This window comes from Vombatus ursinus, unplaced genomic scaffold (assembly GCF_900497805.2).
Source record: "Vombatus ursinus unplaced genomic scaffold, bare-nosed wombat genome assembly UNPS02014814.1, whole genome shotgun sequence".
NCBI lineage: Eukaryota > Metazoa > Chordata > Mammalia > Diprotodontia > Vombatidae > Vombatus > Vombatus ursinus.
The window spans coordinates 59,993-87,602 of record NW_020954592.1 but is presented as its reverse complement, the minus strand read 5'-3'; the positions used below and the strand labels follow the sequence as shown (position 1 = coordinate 87,602).

Here is a 27,610-nt window from a genome sequence, read left to right as displayed (position 1 = left end):
GGACAAATTGATATGTATTTGTTCAAGGAAATTATGCTTAGTTCATTTATTTTGATGATTATCATTTAGTTTTAATTATTCTTAGTGGTATTTCGTAGCATTGCAGCAATTGTACTGTACCATACATTGAAAAACTAATGAAGTCTTTGAAATGAGAATGCTAGCTTCGGTTCTATTAAATGTACCGAGGAGTGAGTAAAAACACCAGATTTCTTGTGAGAAATATCAAATTTCTGGATTAGCAAAGTTATAATTAACAAGGTTTTACTGAAAATAAATAAGCTGTAAAAGGACACTCTGAATCTAAATGGGAAATGAGTCTTTTGGTTGACAGGAAGTATCCCATTATCTTTCTTCACAGGCATCAAGGGAATTCTTTGAGCTCTGTTTCTAAGAAAATTACTTCGTACTACTTTCCTTGCAGGCTCTCTTCCATTTCCACCCTCCCACAGCCATCTCAATAGAAGGCCCCCAGAGGGATATTACCAATCTTGCATTATTTTTTTGAATCTTGATGAAAATAATATGAACAGTAAAACAAAATACTAGGAAGTAATTTTGGTATCTTTCATTCTTATAATTCCAAATACACTCAGAGAACCTGACATTAATGCTAATAAAATCATTCTTCTTGCTTTCTATCCCCACCACCTAAAAATCATTTTCAGTATTAAACTCAACTGCCTTTGATTATGCAGGAGGCCAGTCAGTTCTGTTACTGAAGTGTTCAAAGTAGCAATTAGTTTAACACTTACAGCAGGGCCCTAGAGAGAATACAATCCATTGTATTTATATATAATACAATGAAAAGAGCAACAATTTCATTAGTTTACCTGTCAAGCAGTAGCACCTCTTTCAACCTCTTTTCTAATATTCAGAGAATTGATTCCACGTTAAAGGGCCTCTCTGTTAGTAGACAACAGCCCAGAGTTCTCATCCCTGAGGAGATCTATGTGATCAACTGATATAATTAGTCCAATTCATACTATCAATGTTTGTAGCTAAAACTAAAAGGTTTTTCCAGAAGAATTAGGCTGACCGATCAATGCTGAAAGCAGAACTCTCTCTCTCTCTCTCTCTCTCCCCCCCCCCCCCCCCATTCCTTCGAAAATTTGACCTGTTTAAAGAAAGTCTGGAAAGACAAGGTCACGTGCCTTAACTAGGTTTGTCAAAGAAAGTAAGAGACAAGGACAGCACCAGAAAGGAGAAAGAGTATTGGAGAAACTCACTGATCTCCCTCCTCGTTTATACTGTGGCCTAATTGGATGCTTCTAAACTAGGGCAGCCCATGAACCTCTTCATAATGGAGCCAGAAATAAGGCCCTCAAAGTGGTCCTTAAAAGGAGTAATGTGTTGTCAGAGAAGGCAAAACTGTATTTTACTCATCTTGACATGAGTAATGACGTTTTAGAATTTAAAATGACCTCCATCTTGGTTCAAGTGGGCTTTCACATCTAGCCTCTATGTTTTCCCCTCCTTTATTCCAGTTCTTATGTACAGACAGCAGAGTGAAAAAAGAAAGTTTACTATGTTTCAAACCTCTGAAACCAAATACATACTTTTAAATATAAAGACTCTATCTTCCCCCTTCTGAAACACAACAAACTGCTGCAGAATGAAAATGTGTTTTCTGTATTCCCTAAGTTCTTGTGGTAAATTGAAGATATTCAGAAACCCACTTGTTCCAGAGAGATATCTTTCTTATGAACCAGCTGCATTGTCTTATGTTGGTTTGCAATGAGGGATTGCAATAAAGCCTTATATTTGTGACTTGTGACTTGATTTTCTTTCCACAATATTAGGGGAGGGACGAAACCAGGAATGTTTCCTGAGAGGCTCAGGTACCATGATCTTCAGGCCATAGCAAGAAGGTGAAGTTCTTGATAATCTACTGAAAGGCTGCTCCCAGGTCTTGTTTATTATCCTCACCAACTTTTGTCTGGGCTATTTCCATGATATCTTAGTTGGTCTACCCATATCAACTTTCTTTCAACTCCAGTCTATCCTTCACTCATTCATCAGTGATTGTCCAAAAATGCAGGTCTGACCATATCTCACCCCTGTTCGATAAACTCTAGTATCTCTGTCACCTCCAGCTTCAAGTGTAAAATACTCTGTTTAGTATTCAAAACCTTTCATAACCTGCTCCCCCTACCTTTCCAGTCTTTTTATATTTTACACTCTCCCATGTTCTCTGCCACACAGTGGCCTCCTTGCTGCTCCTCACACAAAACACTCCATTTCCCAACTCCAGGCATTTTCACTAGCTATCCCTCATACATAGAATGATCTCCTTCCTCATTTCTACTTCCCACTTTCTATTGGCCATTCCCCTTTCCCTTCATCTTAACCTTTCCTCTATTTGTTTTTCCTGTAATATCCTATATTTAGCTTATTTGCGTACAGTTCTTTACACATTGTCTCCCCAGTTAGACTGTTAATTCCTTGAGAGGAAGAATGATCTTTTGCTTTACTTTGCATCCCCAATATTTAGACCAGTGCCTGGAACATAATTGGTCCTTAACAAATCTATATGGCCTTACTGTCAACTGACTAAATAGCTGCCAAAGTGATTTTCTCAAGGCAAAGGTTTAATCATGTCAATCCTCTACTCAGTAAACTCCAGTGTTTCTTTATTACTTCTAGGATTAAATACAAACTTCTCCATCTGACATTTAAAGTGCTTTACCACCTGGCTCCAACCAACATTTTCCCATCTGTTAAATGAGAGAATTAGATTAGATGACTCTGAAGTCCTTTCTGACTAGATATACAATATTACGTTTCCAGGCTTATTATGCATTATACTTTTTCTTTCTTTCTTTCTTTTCTTTCTTTCTTTTTTTTAGGCAGTTGGGGTTCAGTGACTTGCCCAGGGTCACTCAGCTAGTAAGTGTCAAGTGTTTGGTCTGAGGTCAGATTTAAACTCAGGTCCTCCTGATTTCAGGGCTGGTGCTGTATCCACTGCATCACACAGCTGCCACATATGCTTTTTCACGTTCTTTGTTCACACCAAACTAGCCTTTCTACTCTTCCTCACACACTATATTCTGTTCCCCATATCAGTGCAAAGGCACAGAGATTTGATTTCTACTATGCCTGGGATGTTCTCCGTTTTTACCTCCACCCCTTAGAATCCCTTGTTGTTGAGTAATTTTTTTTCAGTCATGTCTGACCCTTGATGCATTTGCAGCTTAATTGCCAAAAATGCCAAAGTGCTTTGCCGTTTCCTTCCCCAGCTCATTTTACAAATGAGGAACTGTGGCAAACAGAGTAAAGTGACTTACGTAGGATCACACAACTAGTGTCTGAGGCTGTATTTCAACTCAAAGATGAGTCTATCTACCATACCCCCTAGCGGCTCCTTAAAATCCCTAGTTGCCCTCAAAGAAACTCAGACACCACAGCTTTTATGACATTTTCCCTAATCTCCCAGTTACTAACTCCCTTCAAATTCTAATTATTTCATATTCATTTTGTATATTCACATATTCTACAGGTATATGTTGCCTCTCCAGAGAGAATGTAAGCTTTTTGCTATGAGGAATTTCACTTTTGGCTTTGTATCTTTAGCACCTATCAATAACCTTGGCACATTGTAGGCCTTATTGAATGAAAGATTGATTGCCTCTTCGTATCAGGTCAACTTATTTTTGTCAGTTGTCATGGAAGCCCAGGTGTTTTGTAGGGAGGAAAGTGCTACTGCTTAGGCCAGGGGTGGGGAACCTGAGACTTCAGGTTCCCCATCCCTGGTAGATGTATCTGATTGGTTTCCAACCCACTAGGTCATAAGTGATGAGCAAGCATTATTAAGTTATGAGACTGGATGTTTTTCATTCCAGGTTACATATTCAACAAGATGGAGGACTAGACATTTCTCATGAATTAGAAAACCCTTTCAAAATATGAATTATATGCAATGAGATAAAATAATCACAGCTGTATCTATAGGTGAAGATATCAAGATTCCTAATGAGGTAACCACCTGATGAATTAATAGCAAAGAAGTCTAATTCTTAATCCCTAATATGTTCACCCAGCATTCCTTCCCCCACCAGCCCTCATGGGCTTGTACTCTGGGATCTACTCAGCAATTCCCTTTCTATTGCTATAATCTCTGCCAGCAGACCCCTCACTCCTTCCCATACTCTAATATTCTGTGCCAACAAGCAACAGATCTTAACTCTACCTATTCCTATCCCATAAGGAGGAAGTAGAGTTATAGGAAAGTGGAAGTATGGTCTCCCTGGGGTAATACACATGCACTGCTCTGTAGCTATGCTCAGTCTAAGAGTGAAAGAACAGAGGGAGTGGGGGTATTGTGATTGCCTGTGTACGAGCTCCACCAGGGCTGATAAAAAGGAGACTGGCATACAACTGAGGCCAGTTCTGTCTTTACATAAATCACTTGGAGATAGAGACAAAGATCAGTGAAAGTAAATTCCCAATGTAGGGGGAAGCCAAGACAGATTTGACTGCCACTTCTCTGGGGGATCTACTGTCAAAAGGGAGGGAGACAGAAACTGAGTGTGGAGGAATATAAAGGCCAAAAAAAACCCCCCAAAAATATTGGTTACCAAAAGTTTCAGAAAGAAGAAAACTCATTTAAAAAATAAATACAGGCAGATAAAACAACAAGGAAAATATTAATAACTAAAGGAATAAAGTTTTCAGAATGGCTATATGAGTCCAAAAATATTTGAATAAATACTATAGAGTCCAATCTCCTTGCCTTTGGAATCAGTCTGATGCCTTCAGCCTCATCAAGTGCTAAGAAGATGTCAGAAAAGACAGGGACCTGGGCATATCCTATGTCCTGGTGTAGTTGAAGGAACAGGGCTATGATGTTATTGCCAATCTGGCCAACAGTGGACAGAAGGAAGAATTTGAAAAGGTCAGGAAGGAAGCATTAAAGTTAGAGGCCAAAAATGGTTTTCATTGAGGATATCAGTATGGAATTTGCAGATTAGTTCATCTGGTCAGCTGTCCAGTCCAGTGCTCTATATCAGGAATGATATCTCCTGGGCACCTCCCTTGCCAGACCCTGCATTTCCTGAAAACAGGTAGAAATTATCTACTGGGGAGGGGACAAGTATGTGGCCAACAGAGCTACAGGAAAGGGGAATGTCCAGATCTGGCCGGAGCTCACTCTTTAATTGACACCTCAGATTAAGGTCATTGTTCCCCAAAGGATGCCTGAATTCTACTAAAACTTTCAAAATACATAATGACTTGATGGAATATGCCAAACAACATGTAATACCAGTCCTGTTATCTCCTAGAATCCATGGAACATTGATGAGAACCTTATGCACATCAGCTGCAAGGCTGGAATTCTGGAGAACTCCAAGAACCAAGCCTCTCATGGCCTTTACACAAAGACTCACAGCTCTACAGACTCCTAATATCCCAGATGTCTTAGAGTTCAGTTCAAGAAAGGTGCCTCCAAGCAGGTAACCAATGTCAAAGATGACACTTCCCACCACATATCATTGGAGCTCTTCTGTTACCTGAATAAAATGATGGGGAAATGTGGAATCAACTGAATTGGCATTGTGGAGAACTTACTTCATTGGAATGAAGTCCATAGGTATGGATGAGATCCAGTAGGAATGATCTTCTACCATGCTCAGTTAGAGATTAAGGCTTCCACCATGGATTGGAAAGTGTGAAAATCAAATAGTCTGAGACTCTGAATTTTTAAATAATGGTTTCTGGCACAGCCCAGAGTAGGAGTTCATCCACCACTGCATTGCCAAGTCCTAGGAAGGAGTTGAGGGCAAAGTCCAGGTGTCAATATTCAAAGGCTAGTTCTATATTCTGGGCTGAGGAGTCTCCAGTCATTATACAATGAAGAGCTGGTGAGAATGATTGTGCAGGGTGCCTGTGAGCCCTTGGATAGATAGATGATGGCACTCTGATGCCACTGGATTTATCAACATCTACTCCCTCAGGTGAACGGAATGCCAGACAGGATGGCATGATTTCCTTTTAAGCATCTTTACCTCCTCTTTATTTTTAAAATTGGTTTTACCTGCCTTTTTACATTTTATTCATTTCTTAATCTACAGGCAATTGAAACATCTCAGAGATAGGAGATATGGGTTTGACAGTGTTTATTGTGTGATACTGGCAAATCATTTGATCTCTCTAAACTTGTTTCCTACTCTATATAATGGTAATAATAATATTTGTTCTTCCTAACTCAAAGGATTATTTTTTAAAAGTGCATCAACCATAAAATGTCATATAAATGTGTTAGTATTAAGAAAAATAGCACATACACAATGCCCATTCTTACTAGTGAAGTATCTTGTGTCCTGTCCCCCCAACACACTTCACATATCTTTGTAAAGTAAAAGTAAACAACTATTAGGTTTCACCTCTGTATGGTGAAACAATATTTCTTGTTTTCTAGGACATAGGATCAAACCAAGTACTCCAACATCTTACTTTGCCTCTCCGGTGAGTCATCTTTCCATTTAGCTGCAACCACTTAACTTTCTTCTTGTTTCATTTATAAGGAGCATGTCAAGTTTGATATGATTTGTTTCTTCTAGTTACATGTCCACTTCTTGGTCCTTGGATAACAGTCATATTTATGGTTCTAACAGCCAACTTAAAATTTATAGGTAGTCTAAAAATTATGTTATTCTTAGCACCTCAAGTTTCCTTTTCTGCCGTTGTCGCAAGCACTAACAAAGCTGATGAGATCTTAGCACACATCTATTGTGTGCTAAAAATTCATACTACAGCTTAAATACATTTTTTTCCTAAGTCCCTGAATGTCTTATAGCTATTTGATCATTAATGGAACTGTCCTCAAGGCACTATCTGAATAGCAGAGTTGCAGGGGTGGGGAATCTGTGGCTTCAAGATCACATGTGGCCCTCTAGGTTCTCAAATGTGGTCCATTGACTGAATCCCAATTTCACAGAACAATATTTGTTCTGTGAAGTGTTCTGTGAAGTTCGGATTCAGGCAATAGACATGCATGCAATATCTATGTATATATGCATATATGTGAGTGGGTGTATGTGTGTGTATCTATTATCTATCTATCTGTCTGTCTCTGTCTCCTTGTCTTTCTTGCTATCTATCTGCTATCTATCTCTGTGTGATAGTCTTCAAGTATTCCGATGGAAGCAGAATGCCCCAGTGATAACTGGTGATGATATTCCCTGTTTTTTGTTTATCTATTTTATACAAACTTTCCATAACATACATCTTTTATGGATTGAGGAAGGTGTGCTAACATAGTTTGGTCGGCTCCAACTCCAACAACATTCATTTCTATTCAGCAAGCATTTATTGAATACCAACTATGTGTGAAGCCCTGTGTTTTTCACAGGGTTTGCAAAGATAAAGGGAAAAATAGTCCCTACCTGAAGGAACTTCCTTTTTCCCAGGGTTGGGGTGGAGGAAGGATATATCATTCAAATAACTAAACAAACAAATAAATAAATAAACAAGCAAATGGATAGATGCATGGATGAATGAATGAACAACAAACATGCAAAAACAAATGAATGAACAAATAAATAAATGGATAAATAGATAAGTGGCTAGATAAATGAATGCATGAATAAATGGATGAATGAATGAATAAGTAAGTAAATGGAAGATACTATGATGAAAGGATGAAAATTAACACCTAGGGGATCAAAGATGGCTTCCTGTAGGATGTAGTACCTGAGTTGGACCTGGAAGGAAACTAAAGATTCCTAAAGGAGGAGATGAATAGAAAGTACATTCATAGGGACAACCTGTAAGAATGTTTAGCAGGGGAAAATGGAATAACAAGTTTGGGGAACAATGATGAGACAGTGAGGTAGGGGGTGGGATATAGTTTTCATGAAAAGGATTGATGCAAAGTGAGTGAGGAAAGATAAACTAGAATCAAATTGTGGAAGACTTTAAATGTCAAAAAGGCAGCTAGGTGGTAGAGTGGATAGAATTCAGGATTTTGAGTCAGAAGGACCTTAGAATCCTGCCTCAAACATTTAATTGCTGAGCAACACTAGACAAGTCACTAAATCTTTCTATGCTTCACTTTCTCATAAAATGGAGATAATATCGGTACCTAACCCACAGAGTTGCTATAAAGATCAGATAAGTGAATAGATATTCAGTACATATGCAAATCTTAAAATGTTATATAAATCTTACCTATTATTGTTACTATTAAATTAGGAACTTTATATTGCATATATCTTGAAAATAATAGGGAATCACTAAATGTCCTAGAGCAGTGGAGTGATGTGGTCAGAGTTGTAGTATAGTGAGATTATTTTGACACTTGTGTGGATGGTGAACTGGAGAGGAAAGAAATTGTGAGCAGGTCATAAAGTCATGGAATCATAATTTTTTTTTTTAAGTGAGGCAATCGGGGTTAAGTGACTTACCCAAGGTCACACAGCCAGTACGTGTCAAGTGTTTGGTCTGAGGCCAGATTTGAACTCAGGTCCTCCTGACTTCAGGGCCGGTGCTCTATCCACTGCGCCACCTAGCTGCCCTGGAATCATAAATTTAGAATGAGAAGGCACCTTAGGCAACCATTCTGATTTTACAGATAAGGAACCCTAGGTACAGAAAGGTTTAGTGATTTGTCCAGGTTCCCCCAGCTAGGAACTGAACCCAGATCTTCTTCACTCTAAATCCAATGGTCTCTCTATTCCATCTTGCTGCCTTTAGAATGTGTTTATAAAGACTTGGAATTAGCTGCCGTGGTACTCTCTATTTATTTGTAAGCAGCATAACCTTCATGATTGCATTTATTCTAATGATTACACATTTTCTTCAGTTAAAATTGACATTATGTACTGACCATGATGTCACTTGTAATACATCTGATCATTTTTTGGTTTCACTAACAAATTTGCATTTTATAACTGGGCATTTACAGGGGGTAAGTTGGCACTTAGATAAATTATTATAATAACAACACAATATATAAAAGTGGTTCCAGCAACTTCAGTAACAATCAGTATTGGTCCAGGTTGCCTAGTTAGCTTCTTGAAACTGCATGGGTGAGAGTGCAGATTTTTGTCCGCAGTACCTGAAGACAGGGCACAGAGTTTTAGAAGAATTATCTCTAGCCTAACTGTAAAATGATTTTAGGCATGTTGACCTAGACCTGGCACTTTTCATCTCTATTCCACAGGCTACTCATTAATTCATTCCAGGAGCTTGGATGGTTAGTACCATGGGGAAAACTAAAAACCCTGGGTTAGAATCCCCGTGCTGACACTGACTACCTGTGCCATCTTGAGGAAGTCACTTCATATTTCTGGTACTGATTCCTTAAAGTTAAAATTAAATTGTTACATTTTCACCTGCTAAGTGAGAGCATTGAACTAATTAAAGTTTGATTTGCCTTCTAGTTGCAAATTTGTGATCCTATGAACTAATCGGTTATTTGTTTGGATATGTCCACTTTACTATGGTAAATTTGTTCAGCAGCCTAATGCAATCCAATAAACATTTGTTAGCACTTATTATGTTCCAAGCACTGGGCTAAGCACTATGGATACAATTAATAAATAAATATATGAAATAAATAAAAAGAAATTCTTTGCCCTCAAGAATCTTAAATCTAACGGGGGAAGACAACTCACAAAAGGAGATAGGAAAGCAGGCATGGAATGGGGTGAATGGGTGGGAACCAGGGAGTTATTTAATGGAGCTGAAAAAGCCAGGCTTGGTAGCAGGTGGAGAGATGAGTGAGACCAAAAGTCCTGCTTCTGCCTTCTATAAAGAAAGTCATTGGGAGAAGTTTGACATTGCATCCTCCAACCCTCTAATCAGAGGGGAAAGGAGGCTGAAGGAGGTGGTGTTAGTCAAGCCTTGAGTTAGCTGCCCCCATGGTGATGAGATCAAAGGTAATGAGCTTAACCTGGGATGGCATCTTGTTCCATGAAGTTGAAACCTGGCAGAGCAGCAGATGTAGAGTGAAGTGAAGTGGCTTTGAAACATCATGCATGGTCTTATTTTTATCTTTTAACTATCCTAACATGCAGAAGATAAGGGAGCCCATTAATTAGTCTGAAACACTAAAAGTTATTTTGACCACTAGCAAAGTGATAAAAAAAAATCATAAAACAGTTTGATTTCAGGAAGAAATCAATATATGAAACTGGAAAATGAAACAGAAACACATGAAACACTATACAGCATAAAAGATAGGGAATAAACCTGTGATTTAGTTGGTATATAGAACTCCCAGGGAAGCAAACTCTTTTCACTAATACAGGTTGTCACTTTCTCTCCAACGTGGAGGGTTACCAGAGTACTGAGAAGTTAAGTGATTTATCCAGCATCACACAGCCAACATGTGGCGTAACTTGATCTAAGGTTTTCCTGGTGTTGAGGCCAACTCTTCCATACTTTGCTGTCTCTGTATAAAATGCCATATGCAGTGGTGATGATGATGATGATGATGATGATGATGATGATGATTTCATATGTTGGCAACTTGGATTATATCTTATCCTTCCTTTATATAGCCTTATTTAGCTATGGTGCTTTGTCTACTACTTACCTAATCTGTTCATTGTGACAAATGATCAACTAAGCAATATGGGTTGAACTGATCTGATAACAATCCATATTAACAGTACCTTGAGACAAAATAAGCAGATTGACTGAACTTTATTCAGTATTTTTAATTACAGACAAGTGTCTAGTCTGATGACTTCACCAATAATTACAAAGCTTTTGAGTGATGGGATTCAGAAATAGACTTATCAGAAGGCTAAGAGAACAAGATAATAGCTAAGGAGAGAGAAGCAGTGAGATATCCTAATTTTTTATGCATTTTCTACAGGATAATAGTAAAGAGACTCAGAAAGGAGGTATAAATGTTTGCACTGTGATGTGACAACTTGACACAGTTTGCTCTATTGTTTGGAGGAAAGAAAAATTAAGTAGATTTGCCACTCTGTGGATCCAGACAAAGGATACGGTCCCTAAGCAGGTTAGAAGCCAAATGTCCTTTCTTTTTCTCTCTCATTTTATTCCTAATCAGAAAGATGGAAGAGAGAAGCACAAATGATGAGGTTTTACTGTACTGTTAAGCTGGTGTTTGATTTTTGCTAATCCCTGTGCATAGCTCAAGCCAAGGCATCCATCCCTGAATGAGCTGGGAGAAAGAGAAAATGAAATCAGGCTTTCCTTGCTTGGTCTGGGGGTGGTGTTGCCAGGCCACATTGAAATGTGAATATATTTTATGAGTTTTCCAAGTACTCTTAAATTAGAGAAGGAGATTATGGCAACACATGTGTCAGTATGTCTGAGGAGGCCCAGCACTTTATTAAAGTTTTGGGAGATTTTCAATTGCTTTGTTTTTGCTACCTTCCTTGGAACTGTACTGTATTTTGGACCTCATGTTTATTAACATCATTCCAGTGGCATATCTTTGTTTCCCATTGTATATTTCATTTGAAAATATGCTGAAAATGAATGCAAGACAGAAGGAAGGGGAAGGATTAGGGAAGTGGGGTTCAGATGGCTTTGGATAGCCACTACTGAATTATGTAGAAAATCCCTGAGGTCCAAGGCTGCCTCTAGGGTCAGTGTATGCCAAATAAACACATGCATTATGAGAATTCTTGTGGCCCATCTGAGAATGCAATAGGAATGAAATGAAAGTATGATTTCCTGTAGGACCCTAGTAAAAAATATTATGGCTTCTGTAGTAAATTTTAATTTTGTGGTATTGGCAGGCTCTTATGGGAAGCCACAGATGTGAAAAGTGTTTTATCTTCATTTTCCATCTACCTACCTCTGAGCAAAGAACATTCAGGGTTCCATTGCAAGATGTTAGAATTGAGTATGAGGCAAAAAAGTTAAAAATAAAATAGTCTACCAAACTATACCAACAGTTTTTCCCTTGAAGAAAAAAATAAAACTTAGGACTTTATTAAATAAAATTTAGTTGCTTTTGCCAACACTTTTTAAAAATTACTGCATTGAATTATATATAATTTTACATTTTTATAAGTGAGGTTAATATTTAATTGATAGTAATATAATCATAATTTCCTTTACAAGATGAATGGGCCAATCATTTCTTTTTTACTTTCTCCAGAAATTTGGGCTAATTGATAATTATGACTATTAACCTTTTTGATCTTATTCAGTTATTGAGTCAAAAATTATAGCAAAGACTTATAATTTTATATAATAGCTATTGCTTTCCTGTAAAAAATGACTAATTTTTTGCATTAACTTTTTTTTAATATTTTTATTTAAAGTTTTGAGTTCCAAATTCTATCCTTTCCTCATTCCTTCCCCTTCCCCCTCCCTGAGATGGTAAGCAGATATAGGTTATACATGTGCAATTATGTATAGCATTTCCATATTAGTCATTTTGTACAAGAAAACTTGAATAAAAGAAAAAAAGAAAGAAAGTGAAAAATAGGATGCTTCAGTTTGTATTCAAACAGTATCAGTTCTTTCTCTGGAAGTGAATAGTCTGCTTTATCATTAATCCTTTGGGATTGTCTTGGATCATCGTATTGCTGAGAATACCTGTTATTCACAGTTCTTCATCATACAATATTGCTGTTACTGTGTACAACATTCTCTTGATCTACTCACTTCACTATGCATCAATTCATGTAAATCTTTCCAGATTTTTCTGAAATCATCCTGCTTGTGGGATGATTTCTTATAGCACAATAATATACTATTACAATCATATACAATAGCTTGTTTAGCTACCACTCAATTGGTGGGCATCCTTCCATTTCCAATTCTTAGCCACCTCAAAAAGATCTACTATAAATATTTTTGCACAAATAGGTCCTTTTCCCTTTTTTGGATGTCTCTGGGATATACACCTAGCAGTGCTATTTTTAGATCAAAGGGAATGAACAGTTTTATAACCCTTTGGGCATAGTTCCAAATTGCTCTCCAGAATGGTTGGAACAATTTACCACTCCACAAACAATGCATTAGTGTCCCAGTTTTCACACATCTTCTCCAACATCCATCATTTTCCTATTTTTGTCATATTAGCCACTCTGATAGGTGTGAGTTGGTACCTCAGAATTGTTTTAATTTGTGTTACTCTAATCAATAGTGATTTCAAGTATTTTTTTCATATGACTCTGGATAGCTTTGGTTTCTTCGTCTGAAAACTGCCTGTTCATGTCTTTTGCAAATTCCTCCTCAAATTTTCTGCTTTCTTTATAATTTTGGTTGCATTGGTTTTGTTTGTGCAGAAACTTTTAAATTTTATATAATCAAAATTATCTGTTTTACATTTTGTAATGCTCTCTATATCTCCTTTGTTGTTAAATTCTTCTTTTATCCATAAATCTGATAGATAAACTATTCCATACTCTCTTAATTTGCTTATGGTATCATTCTTTATGTGTAAATCATGTACTCATTTTGACTTTATCTTGGTGTACAGTGTTGATCTGTATCTAGTTTCTACCATACTGCTTTCCAATTTTCCCAGCAGTTTTAGTCAAATAATACATTTTTGTTCCAAAAACCTGGATCTTTGGGTTTATTTCATACTAGATTACTATAATCATTTACTATAATGCAATTTATACCTACTCTATTCCACTGATCCACCACTCTATTTCTTAACCAGTACCCAATTGTTTTGATAATTACTACTTTGTAATACAGCTTAAGATCTGGTATGGCTAGACCACTTTCTTTTGCATTTTTTTCTTCATTTATTCCCTTGATATCTTTGAGCTTTTGCTCTTCCAGATTAATTTTGTTATTTTTCCTAGCTCTATAAAATAATTTTTTGATAGTTTGGTGTGGTGCTGAATAAATAGATTAATTTAGGTAGAATTGTCATTTTTATTTAATTGGTTCAGTCTACTCATGAACAATGATATTTTCCCAATTGTTTATATCTGACTTTATTTATGTGAAAAGTGTTTTATAGTTGTGTTCATATAGTTTCTGGGTTTGTCTTGGCAGGTAGACTTCTAAGTAGTTTATATTGTCTACAGTTATTTTAACAGGAGTTTCTCTTTCTATCTTTTGCTGCTAGATTTTCTTGGTAATATATAGAAATGCTGATGATTTGTGTGGTTTTATTTTATGTCCTGCAACTTTGCTAAAGTTGTTAATAGTTTCAAATATTTTTAGATGATTCACTATGATTTTCTAAATATAAGCTCATACTATCTGCAAAATGTGATAATTTTGTTTCCTCATTGCCTATTCTAATTCCTTTCATTTCTTTTTCTTCTTTTATTGTTATAGCTAACATTTCTAGTACAATATTAAATAGTAGAGGTGATGAGGGGCATCATTGCTTCACCCCTGGTTGTATTGGGAAGGCTTCTAGCTTATTTCCATTACAGATAATGCTTGCTGATTTTTTTTTTAAGTAACACTTATAATTTTAAGGGAAGCTCCATTTATGCTCTCTAGTGTTCTTAATAGGAATGGGTGTTGTATTTTGTCAAAGGCTTTTTTCTGCATCTATTGAGATAATCATATAATTTCTTTTGGTTTTGCTGTTGATATGGTCAATTATGCTGATAGTTTTCTTAATATTGAACCAGCCCTGCATTCCTGGTATAAACCCCATAGTGTATAGTCATAGTGCATGATCTTTGTGAAATATTGCTATAATCTTTTAGCTAGTATTTTATTTAAAATTTTTGTATCAATATTTATTAGGGCAGTTGGTTGATAATTTTCTTTCTCTGTTTTGGCTAGTTTAGATATCAGCACCATATTTGTGTCAGAAAAGGAATTTGGTAAGACTCTTTCTTCTCCTATTTTTCCAAACAGTTTATTGTATTGGGATTAATTGTTCTTTAAATATTTGGTAAAATTTGCTTGTGAATCCATCTGGTCCTGGGGATTTTTCCTTAGGAAGTTCATTGATAGATTGTTCAATTTCTTTTTCTAAGTGTGAGTCATTTAAGAATTTATTTCTTCTTCTGTTAATCTGGGTAATTTATATTTTTTTGTAGAAGTTCATCCATTTCATTTAGATTGTAAAATTTATTGGCATATAATTGAGCAAAATAGCTCCTAACAATTGTCTTAATTTCCTCTTCATTGGTAGTAAATTCACCTCTTTCATTTTTGATACTAATAATTTGGTTTTCTTCTTTCTTTTTTTTAAATAAAATTAACTAATGGTTTATATATTTTAATGTTTTTTCCCATAAAACTAGCTTGTAGTTTTATTTATTAGTTCAATGGTTTTCTTACTTTCAATTTTATTAACTTCTCCTTTGATTTTCAGGATTTCTAGTTTGGTGTTTAACTGGGGATTATCAATTTGTTCTTTTTCTAGTTTTTTTTTTTAGTTGCATGCCCAATTTGTTGATCTGCTTTTTCTCTACTTTATTGATATAAGCAATTAGAGATATAAATTTTCCCTTAGTACTGCTTTGGCTGTATTCCATAAATTTTGGCATATTGTCTTGTTTTTGTCATTTTCTTTAATGACATTATCAATTGTTTCTATGATTTGTTCTTTGATCCACTTATTTTTTAAGATTGGATTATTTAATATCCACTTAATTTTAATCTCTCTTTACATTGTCCATTATTGAATATAATTTTTATTGCATTATGGTCTGTAAAGGATGTATTTACTATTTCTGCTTTTCTGCATTTGGTTATGAGGTTTTTATGTCCTAATACATGGTCAATTTTTGTGTAGGTGCCATTTACTGCTGAGAAAAAAGTATATTCTTTTCTATTCCCATTCAATTTTCCCCAGAGACCTATCATATCTAACTTTTCCAGAATTATATTCACCTCCTTAACTTCTTTCTTATTTATTTTTTATTAGATTCCTCTGATTCTGAGAGGAGAAAGTTGAGGTGCCCTTCAACTTATTATCTATTTTTTTCTGTAACTCATTCAGTTTCTTCTTCAAAAATTTAGGTACTATGCCACTTGGTGCATATATATATATATATATATATATATACACATACATGTTTGTGTCTGTGTATAGATATATATATATATATACACACATGTGTGTGTTTAGCATTATAGAGCAAAAGAGCATATATATATATATGTTTAATATTGATATGACTTCATTGTCTATGGAACATTTTAGCAAGACATAGTTTCCTTCTTTACCTCTTTTAGTGAAATCTATTTTTGGTTTTGCTTTGTCTGAGATCGTGATTGCTACCACTGCTTTCTTTGCTTTAGTTGAAGCATAATAGATTCTGCTCCAGGTCTTAATTTTATCCTGTGTGTATCTCTCTGCTTAGGATGTACTTCTTGTAAACAACATATTGTAGGATTCTGGTTTTTATTCCATTGTACTATCCACTTCTGTTTAATGGGTGAGTTCATCCCATTCACATTTATAGTTATAACTAACTGTATTTTTCCCTCAATGCTATTTTTTGCTTGTTTATCCCCCCATCCCGGTCCCCACCTTTCCCTCCTCACAATTGTTTTATTTCTGATCACTCCTCCCCCAATATACCCTCTCTTTTATCAGCCTCCCCTCCCCTTCCCATTATCTCCATCTCTTTTTTACTTCTTTATAGGATAAGATAGATTTCTATATCCAACTGAGCATGAGAGCGAGGCTTTGCCCACTGCCCCCACCATCTTTCCCTTCATTATAATAGCTCTTTCATGACTCTTTTATGTGGGATAATTTACCTCCTTCAATCATACCCCTCCTTCTTCCAGTGTAATTTTATTTCTTACCCCTTTTTTTGGGGGGGGAGGGTATCATCCTATCAAAGTCACCTTATATCCATACACTCTGTCTATCTATACTCCTTCTTATTACTCTTATAGTAATAAAGTTCTTAAGAGTTACAAATATTATCTTGCCATATAGAAATATTTAACTTTATTTAAGAATTTAATCTCATATTTTCCCTTTCTTGTTTCTTTTTTGTCTTTTTGTATTTCCCTTGAGCCTTGTATTTAGAGGTCCAAATTTTTATTCAGCTCTGCTCTTTTAATTAGGAATGCTTGAAAGTCCTCTAGTTCATTAAATATTCATTTTTCCCGTGAAAGATTATGTTCAATTTTGTTGGACAGGTGATTCTTGATTGTAATCCTAACTCCTTTGCCTTCTGCTATATCATATTCCGAGCCCTGTGGTTCTTTAGTGTGACAGCTGCCATATCCTTTGTAATCATGACTCCATGATATTTGAATTGTTTCTTTTTGGCTTCTTGAAGTATTTTCTCCTTGGTCTGTGAGCTCTGGAATTTGGTTCCTGGCAGTTTTTATTTTGAGATCTCTTTCAGGTGGTGTTTGGCACATTCTTTCAATTTCTATTTTGCTCTCTCTGGTTGTAAGATATCAGGGTAGTTTTCCTTGATAATTTCTTGAAAGATGTTGTCCAGGTCTTTTTTTTTTATCATGGCTTTTAGGTAGTCCAATAATTCTTATATTATCTCCCCTGGATCTATTTTCCAGTTCAGTTGTTTTTCCAATGAGAAATGTCTCCTTTTCTTCTTTTTTTAAAAACTTTTTTGATGTTGTGTTATCAGATCTTGATGTCTCAAAGAATCATTAGCATCTACTTCCTCAATTCTACTTTTTAAGGAATTATTTTCTTCAGTGAGCTTTATTACTTCCTTTTCCACTTAGCTAATTTTATCTTTTAGGGATTTATTTTCCTTGGTAAATTTTTGTATATCTTTTCCCATGCTGTTGATTCTTTTTTCACAGTTTTCTTGCATTACTCTTCTTTCTTTTCCCAATTTTTTTTCTACTCTAATTTGCTTTTTAAAATATTTTGAAGCTCTTCCAGGAACTATTTTTGGTCCTGAGACCAAATTACATTTGTCTCTGAGGCTTCACATGTAGCCATTTTAACTATTGTGCTCTTCTAAGTTTATGCCTTGATCTATAGTAACCATAGTAACTTTCTATAGTGAAGTTATTTTTCTTTGCTTTTTGCTCATTTTTCCGACTTTTGTGTGACTTTTTTTTTGGTTTGTTTTTGTTTTCGTGAGAGTTGGGCTCTGGTCCTGCACTATCCCAAGCTTTTTGTGCTGAGTCTCATTGTCTTATTGCTGGCTTTCACTGGGTTTCAGGGATTAGCTCTTTGCTTTCACTGGAGGGTAGGCTACCCTTCTGGCTTATACTGGGGAGTAGCACTACCTGTTGACCTCCCTTGGGTGTGGGGCTTAGCCGCTGGCCTGACCTAGGAGGGGGCCTTTCTGCTTGGTTGCTATGGAAACATGATCTCTCTGCTGGAAGGCTCCTGGGGTTGGACTTTACTACTGCTCAGTAATGGGTTCAAGGCCTGCTTGGTGGCTTGTGATGGAGGTGGGGTCACTGGGGTGGGGTCTTGCTCCACTGCACAGACTGCTCACTTGCTTAGGTGGCTGATGCTTTGCACGTGGGTGAGGTCTGACTGATGGATTACCCTAGGCTTGGAGCCTTACTGCAGGTTATCTGCTGTGAGGTTGGCTGCTACAGCTAATCTTGGACAGCCCCTCCTAGTCCAATGAGAAAGACCTTTCCTGGCATTCAGGTAAGCTACTTCTCTACTCCTAGATCAATTCTGAGTCAGTTTTCTAGTTACTTGGAGGAGAATTTGGGAGTTTTCAGAGGGTTTCTTCTTCACTCCACCATCTTGGCACCAGAAGTCCCTGCATTAACTTTTAAATGTTTGATCTTAATTTAGAATTAATGTTGTTTACAATGAGATCATTATTAATTAATTTACCTATTATTTCATTTAGTAGAAATTTACTAAATCCTTAAATATGTTGCAAAGGGGAAGTTTTTCACTGCTGATTTAATGGCCTGGTTCTCTAACCTCCTTAAAAATTATTCTATTTATCTTGATACATTCCTCTTTTTGCTTTATCAGCTCTGATCCTGGTTTGACTTTTCATGCACAGAAAGGCAATTTGACGTTATTGTCATATATGTCCATTCCTAGAAATTCTGTTGTTAGATACACATCCCCAAGAGGTCACTGACAAAAAGAAAGGACCCATCTACACCAAAATATTTTTAGCAGCTCTTTTTGTAATAGCAAAGAACTAGAAACAAAGTAAATGTTCATCCATTGGGGAGTGGTAAAATAAATTATGACACATGAATGTAATGGAATATTACTGTGCTATAAAAATGATGTGTGTGATGAATATAGAGAAGCATGTAAAGACTTACAAAAATAACAGAGTGAAATGAGCTGAGGCAATCATATGAAGTGACTACAGCAATGTAAATGGAAAGAACAACAAGCAGAAAGTAAGTGAAAATAAGTGTTGAAAATTACAAATAATAAGCTTGGCCTCCCCAAAAAGAGATATAAGAATGGGGGAGGTGGTTAAAGTACAGATGTGTGGCACATTGCACATATCATCAGATTATTTTAATTTATTGATTGAATTTTCTTATCCATTTTCTTTTTTTTCTTTTTAAAATAAATTCTATGGTATTAGGGGATGGATCTCTGAGAAGAAGGAGGGATACCAAAGAAAATATAGGCAATGTAAAAACACAATATGTCAAATTTACTTTCAAAATAAAATACTTGTTTATTGAAAAAAAAGTATATAAGAACTTTTTATTTTCTTCTTTGAAGGTGCTAGTGAAAACCAGAAGATATAATGGGAAAATAGCTTGAAAAGACTGCAGGGTCAAGTATTTTCCTAAGGACAGGAAAATTCCAGTGTGTTTACTTTCTTTGAGGAAGGAAGCAGTAGATTAGGAGAAACTGAAGTTGGAAGAGACAGGCTGATCAGGGGACCAAGTCCCCTGAGCAGGTGAAAAGGGTTTGATCGAGAATGCAAGGAGATAGATTAGCATTGACCAGAAGTCACCTCTTTACCAGAAACTAAAACAAAAAAGCAGATAGCAATTGCGGCATGTAGCAGAGGGGAGCATTGGGAGTTTACTACTAACTATTTTATCAATAAAGTAGTAGATGAAATCTAATTAGAAAAGGGGAGAGGATGGTTTAAAAAACTTGAGGATGGAAGATATTCCAAACATGCACGGTGGGACTAAGTGTGCATCAGGCTAAAATGAAAGTTGAGATTACAGAACATAAATTTATATCAGACTCACTTAGTAAGGTTGTGTGATTTCCTCCAGTAGTTTTTGGCAGGATTCAGTAAAAGTGAAGAAAGCAGAGGGTAGAGAGGTGAGCTAAGGGTGAGGTAAAGGCATGAGTGGCCATAGGACAAGAGGGCAAGAAATTCAAGTGTAGATTTCAGTGTGTTAAACTATAAAGTCAAAGGGGGTCAAGTCAGAGCAGCAGTGATGGATTGGGAGGGCAAGGTAGAGTGGAGTTACTATGAGTCAGGGTAAAGAGAAAGAATAAATTTAGAAAGAATGAGGCAGCAGGAGAGATGGAAAGGGAAAATGTGCTTAATTTCTGTTTTTTCTCAGTTGTTGCATATGCATAAATACATGCAGATGTATATAATTATTTAACTTGATATTTAAGCAGTATATATATTTTATATATACACATTCTCCCATTTGAATGTAAGCACAATAATGTAGATTGTTGGGCTTCTATCCCCACTACCTACCACAGTTCCAGGCACATTGCAAGTACTTAATAACTATATACATACACCCACTTATAGACAGATAGACACACACACACTACATTTATTTGCAAAATTACATCAGCCTCAGATAATGGCACCCAGAGCTACAATGACTATTTTAGATGCAGCTAGATGGCATAACAGATAGATCCCTGGGACTGGAGTCAGGAAGACCTCAGTTCAAATATGGCCTCAGATGCTCACTAGCTGTGTGACCCTAAGCAAGTCACTTAACCTCTGTTTGTCTTAATATTCTTATCTGAAAAATGGAGATAATAATAGCACCTACCTCCTAGAATGGTTGTGAGGATCAAATGAGATAATATTTGTAAAGTACTTAGTACAATGCCTGGTATATGGTAGGCACTATATAAATGCTAGCTAGCTAGATGTGATCTGATAAGAGTAGAGTACAATGGGACTATCATGTCTCACATTCTGTTTAGGCAGCCTCAATTTAAAATACATTTATTAGAGGCCATGTTGATTAGTATTACATTTCGTATTCATGATTTCCTCATGATCATCTGTTAAACCTTATACCCACTATCCTGTACCTTTTATTTGATTTTGAAACTTAAACATAGTACTTTGTATTAATCACTATAGTATTTCATATGATTAGATTGGGTTCATTTTTCTAGGCTGTCAAAATTTTTGATCCCAATTTTGTTATCCATTCTCCATTCTTGTTTCATCAAAATTTTAGTTAGCAAACCATCCATGTTCAAATTCAAATAACTAAGAAAAAATGATGATAAAAAGCAGGGTGAGGATAGAGCCTTGTGATATGCCAATAAAGGCCTCCAGGTTGAGAGCAATTCATTAATCTATGCTCTTCAGGGACAGTTGTTAAGTTCCAGATGATCAGCTCAAATGAGTCTTCCTAGGTTTCTTTGAATCTGTCCCTTTCACTACTCATAAGATTCCATTACACAAATATATCATAAATAGTTCAGCCTTTTGCCAGTTGCTAGGCACCCACTTTGCTTCCAGTTCTTTCCTACAACAAAAAAGCACTGCTATAAATATTTTTGTCCTTTTCCTATTTCTCTTTTTAAATCTCTTTGGAGCGCAAGCAAAGTACTAGTGTGTATTTGTGTGTGTGTGTGTGTGTGTGTGTGTGCATGCTCACACCCGCGTTTACTTAATGTGTACTTAATTACCACTTAATTTTCTTAAAGTCAAAATAGAGTTTAGAGTGAGTTCATCCAGAGAAAGATGAAATTAAGTTTCCATGGGACTTGATGCAGCAGCAACTGTTACTTGAGGAGTGCTGGGTATTGGTGCTTGCCCTTCCCCCGTGCAATCATTCTTTGTGCCTTCATGGGTTACCAGGAAGGGAGATCAATTAGCTCGAAATGCCAGGGACGTTGCTGTGTCTGTGTTCCTCTTTAGAGAACAGAATGCCCATGGCTTATTTCCCTGGATGTGGAAAAAAAACCCAGCTAATGCAGAAACTGGAACATCCATATACCCACAGGAAATGCTCCAATGATGTAAGACATCCCTCAGGCTTGTCTGGTGGTATATACTAACATAACTGAACCAAGTGGTTCTCTTTTCCCAAGGGTGACAGCTGTAGCAGAATTCCTAGTTTCCTGACAATATCAATAGCCTCCTCACGGAAAAGGTGCTTCTAGATACTTTCAGAAGTTTAATGTAATTGCTACTATAGGATGCTCAACTAAATAAAATAATTGCCGTCTTGTGTGGAAAATAAGTGTTATAAATGTCACAGCTCTAAATGTGTTCTCTTTGCAGGAAAAATATACCCAGAGAGGAAACACACATATACACACAAGAAATAATTCTCACTGTCTCTGTTTCTGTTTCTCTGTGTTAGTCTCTTTCTGGATAGGTGGATGATTGAGGAAAGATAGGAGTGAATGTGGGCAGTCTGGAACTATTCTAGATGGTATTGAGAAGGGGGTCCTAAGACCTGTAATGACAAGAAACATTTTCCATCACAGCATTTATCGAGGATTTCTAGTTTCCATGGCATTCACTTGAGGAAAGGGACAGGGAATAGAGAATATAGACATATAAAACACTATAACATGAGTAGAGATAGAAACCCAGGAACTGCACCCTAAGGTAGAGATCCTTGGATACTACAAAGGCTGGAAAAGGAAGCAAGATGGGGGTGTAAGGAAAACACGGTGGTGGGTCTAGGGTCACTATGGCAACAAGATAGTCAGTTTAGACTGGGTAAGGGGCAGGGCTGGTCCCTTAGTGAGAGTCAAATGACACGAGGGTAGAGGATCTCAAGATATAAGGATAGCTCTGAATAGGAGATTGGACCATCCCTGTTACCATATTACTGTAAGAGATGCTCCAATGATGGAAAACAACCCAGAGGACCATTGAAAGGAGGAAACATATCCCCTCCTTGAATTTCATTATCCTCGGATAATCTTACCCTGGGGCAAAGCTCCACTTGCCCCATTTTAGTTATCTTTCCTCTCAGAAAATTTAGAGACCCCATATATGAAAGCACATGTATAACCTATTGCTTGCCTTCTCAGTGATGGGGGAGGAAAGGGAGAGACGGAAAGATTTAGAACTCAAATTTTTTAAAAAAATGAATGTTAAAAAAAACTTTATATTTCATTGGAGAACAACAAAATATTAAATAAATATATCAAAAATAGAGAAACATTTTCTTCAAAGTTATAGCTAGAACAAAAATAAAAACATTTCCTTAAAAAAAGAAAATTAACAGACACATCTAGACAGAATTAAAAATGAATGATAGATAATAGGGATTGACAATAAGTTCAGAACTTGACCTCAGTCACTTACTATAGAAAAGTAGAGGTAATCCAGACAAAAGTGTGCGATTATAGATTATACTCAACTTTTGCATAAATCAGTTTTGGGGTGCTTATTTGGAAAGATGCCTATTTTAAGCAACTGTCCTTTTATCTTAACATTAATGTCAGAACTATGCATTATTCCCTCTGTTAGTTTTCAAGGGGCCTGGCAATGCCTCACAGGATTATAGATAGAAGGTTGGAAGGGACCTTAAAGGTTGTATAGTTCTTCATTCTCATATTACAGAAACTGAAGCCCAGGGAGTCTATGCCTTGCACAACATCACACACATCTGAGCAGCAAGCGCTGGAAATTGAACTCAGGTCTCCTGATTCCAAATCCTCCAAACTGGGAGTCAAGAGACCTGGGATCTAGGGCCAGCTTTGACACTAACTAGCCATGAGATCTCCTTTAATAATCTAACTCCAAATAATGACATAGTAGGAAAAACTTTATTCTTTGTAATTTTTTTAAATGAACAAAATGAGTATAGATTTCCCTCTAAATGTAACATTCTATAAATCTTTTACTTTTAAAAATATTGTATTTTTAATTTATGGAATAAAACAAGCATCCACAACATAGTATAATAAAAAGATGATTGCACATGAAACTGAAAATCTATTATGTACAACTTATTATTCATTTTAAATATATAGTAAAGTTGTCATGTAAATTTCTGTTTTTCTTTTCTCCCCACCCAACCTAGAGATGGCTACCACTATCCAGCAAAGTTCCTGAATGAAAAAAAAAGGATATTTGATGCTGAAAGACTTTCAGTTATTTGTAACAACAAGACATAAATTCAATGGAAAATTCAATATAAAAGATCCAGAAGAAATATAAAGAAATCATTAATTACTAGTTATAAAGCACTCATTAAAGTCAAACTATTTACATATATATAATATGAAAATATCAGTATTCTTAAAACTGTCATCATTACTAAGGTAGTTTGAAAGAAATATTGAGGCTGAGTTATGTATGATGGAGTGATTCTAAAAAAATCAAAATTGAGTAAGAAAAGGTAAAAAGGAGCAATTATCTCACAAAAATTGGGTATGAAAGGAGGAACTAATACAAAGGAAGCAGGTAGGGATATAGGGATGGCAATGTTGGAAACTTACTCTCATCTGAGTTGAAAAGGAAACAGCATGTACATCTGGAAGGGTGTAGAAGTCATCTAAACTTGTACAGAAGTAAGAAAACTGGGGGAAAGAATGGGGCAGGAATTTTTAGAAGGGTGTATAGATTAAGATTTAGGAGGGTGGGGGAGAACATAAGGGAAGAACTATTAGAGGGGTGGTTAAAATCGGAATAGGAAGGTTGAGGAGGAAATAAGGTAACAGGGACAGGGTAAAAGAAGAGGCTGAGAAGGAAAATAGTGATTTCCAATACAATGTTAAATAGTGTTAGTGATCTTGGGCATCCTTCTTTCATACCTGATTTTGCTGGGGGTTGGGGATGGGGCTACTAGCTTGTTCCCATTGTATATGGTGTTGGTGATGGTTTTGGATGGATGACTTTTGTCAGTTTGGGGGGAGGCCCATTTATACAAATACTAATTCATTGTTGGTAGAATTGTGAACTGATCCAACCATTTTAGAGTATAATTTGGAATTATGCCCAAAGAGTTATAAAACTGCCTATACCTTTTGAACTAGCAATAACACTACTAGATCTGTTTTCAAAGATGATTAGGGAAAAAGGAAAAGAATCTATATGTTCTAAAATGTTTATAGTAGCTCTCTTTGTACATTGTAGGAATGCTCATCAATTGGGGAATGGCTGAACAAGTTGGGGTATATAATTGTGATGGAATACTACTGTGCTATAAAAATGAAAAGCTCAATGATCTTAGAAAAAATATGGAAAGACTTGCATGAAATAATGAAGAGCAAAAAGAGTAGAACAAGAGAACATTGTATACAGTAATAGCAATATGTTTTAAGAAAGACTTTGGGCAAATATATCTTTTTTTCTTTTTATGAGTGTAGTAAACTGAATAAAACTGTCCCAGCCCTCAAGTAACTCCCCAACCCTCAAGTAATTATTTGTCCTAATACAACAACACTTTTATACCCAAAATATTTCCACATTTTTTTCTTATATCATCCTCAAAATAGCCATAGCTTATGTGTGTGGGGAACTAAAAATTGAAGGAATTACACCACATTGACCAATTGATGTTTTGAAATTTTACTTGTGTTACTCAAGGTCACCCCATAAATTGCCAATGGAGTCAGAACTAGAGCCAATTTCAGTTCTTTCCTGTAGGCTATGGAGAAGTAGAGCCAAGATGGCAGAGACTTACCTGAGCTCTCCCCCAAACTCCTGTGGGCTATGAAGAAGGAAGGAAGGAAACAAACATTCATTAAGCATCTACCATGTATCAGGGACTGTGTTAAGCACTTTAGAAATATTTTCTCATTTGATTCTCTCAACAACCCTGGTATGTAGTTGTTATTATTATCTCCTTTTTTCAGTTGAGGAAACTGAGATGGACAGAAGGTTAGTGACTTCTCTGGGGTCACACAACTAGTAAGTGTCTGAGGACGCATTCAAGTTCAGGTTTTCCTGACTCAAGGCCCAATGCCCACTTTCTCTACTGGGACACCTAGCTGCCTCAGAAGTGGTAAAAGCTAGGATAATGGGAGGGTAACATGTTTGAGATAGCTAATACAGTAAAAAAATCCCTTTATATTAATGGAAATAACATTCTTAGAAACTTGCATGTGTATAGGATATGTGTATGTATATATTAAAACTTTATAAGAATAATAGGGTTATGTGGATTGAACATACATATAAATATACTTTATTCGTAATATAAGAAACATGTCCCGCTCCGTGGTGGCTGGCAGGATTTGTTACTCTGTGTGCTTAAGAATGGAAAATGGCTTTCTTTAAAATCCTAAAGTCTATTTTTAAAGCTAAGCTTAACTTTAACATTTCATGTAAGCTTCCTTTGTGTGTTGGATAATTTTTTTTAGGTTTTGTAATTCATGTTGGAAAATGAAATGGCTTTTGTGAGCAATGAAGTTTGGTCTAAATTGATAGTTTTATTTGCATCTTTCCTTGAAGGGGAAAGCTATTGCTCTGGGCTTTTGATTTCAGGCAGGTGCACATCTTCACTTAAAAACTGGAAGCTGAGTATAGTCTGGGATCTGGAACCTTGAGTAGCAGATAAGTGAAATTTACTCCTTTGAACATTGAAAATTGCTGCAATGATTTTATGTGAATAAGTGAAACTGTAGCAATAAACCCAATGAAGGTTTACTATAGAGAGGCATTGACTTCTGAAATTACTGTAAAACATAGTGTGGGCTGTGCACATCTTACTAATGATTTTCTAAACATTTGGCCAGTTGTCTAAGTCAATGGTAGTATGATCATAGATAAGAGCCATCATTGACGGTTGGGAGAAGCAAGCTTGGTAATTTGGTTTTGTGCTACCACACTTCCAGAGAAAGTCATTAGACATATGAGCTGCTAAGGTCCCAAAGGAGAAGTCTACAGTAGAAATACTTGGAACTGAGGTTTGTCTATGGTCTAATGTTCTGATCAATATTGTCCAAATGTAAAGAAAATGTAAAGGAGAAGTAAGAATATGGCAAATGTTTCTTGTTAGTTTTAAATGGTCCCAAGAATTTCTCTAAAGGTAGGCTAATTGTTCTATTTCAAGGCCAGCTTTATTATGTGGTCCAAAAAAGGATCTTCCATTAATTTTTTAAAATATATTAATGTAATTTCTCTAATCATGTTTCACTATATTAAATTAGAGGGGTGGGGGAATTCAGACCAAGGAAATCCAAATCAAGGCTGAAGTTATAGAAAGGAAAGCAATCTCTTTACCTTGCTTACTCATCCAAAGGAAATATGATTCAATAAAATGTTCAAAAGCCCAATGTAACTCATTAGTTCCTTCAACTTTCATTCATTTATCATTTTTTTCTTTATCAACTCATTTCTTTACCAAACTTTTATAAACCACCACCTTCTACAAAGTCCTGCCTCAATGCTTCAATGTGACGTGGAAGTTAATTAAGATTCTCCAAGGTTATGTTAACAGATCTCAAGCTGTGGTATATTCTGCCATATTGAAAGAACACTGAGTATGACTCCAGTAACAGACTAAACCTAATTTTTTAATCAATTTATTTTTTTTCTGAGTTAAAAAAATGCCAAATAAAACAGAAATTTCTGTATACAAAATAGAACAGAAAAAAAGGATTATACCAGAAACTGTAAAGCACTATTATGTATAGTTTACT

The 27,610-nt window shown here is 36.0% G+C and overlaps 1 pseudogene; it reads left to right on the top strand.

The window, feature by feature from the left end:
• Positions 1–5,958, top strand: part of LOC114022882 — a 148,432-nt pseudogene extending 142,474 nt beyond the window's left edge.
• Positions 5,959–27,610: the final 21,652 nt, after the last annotated feature.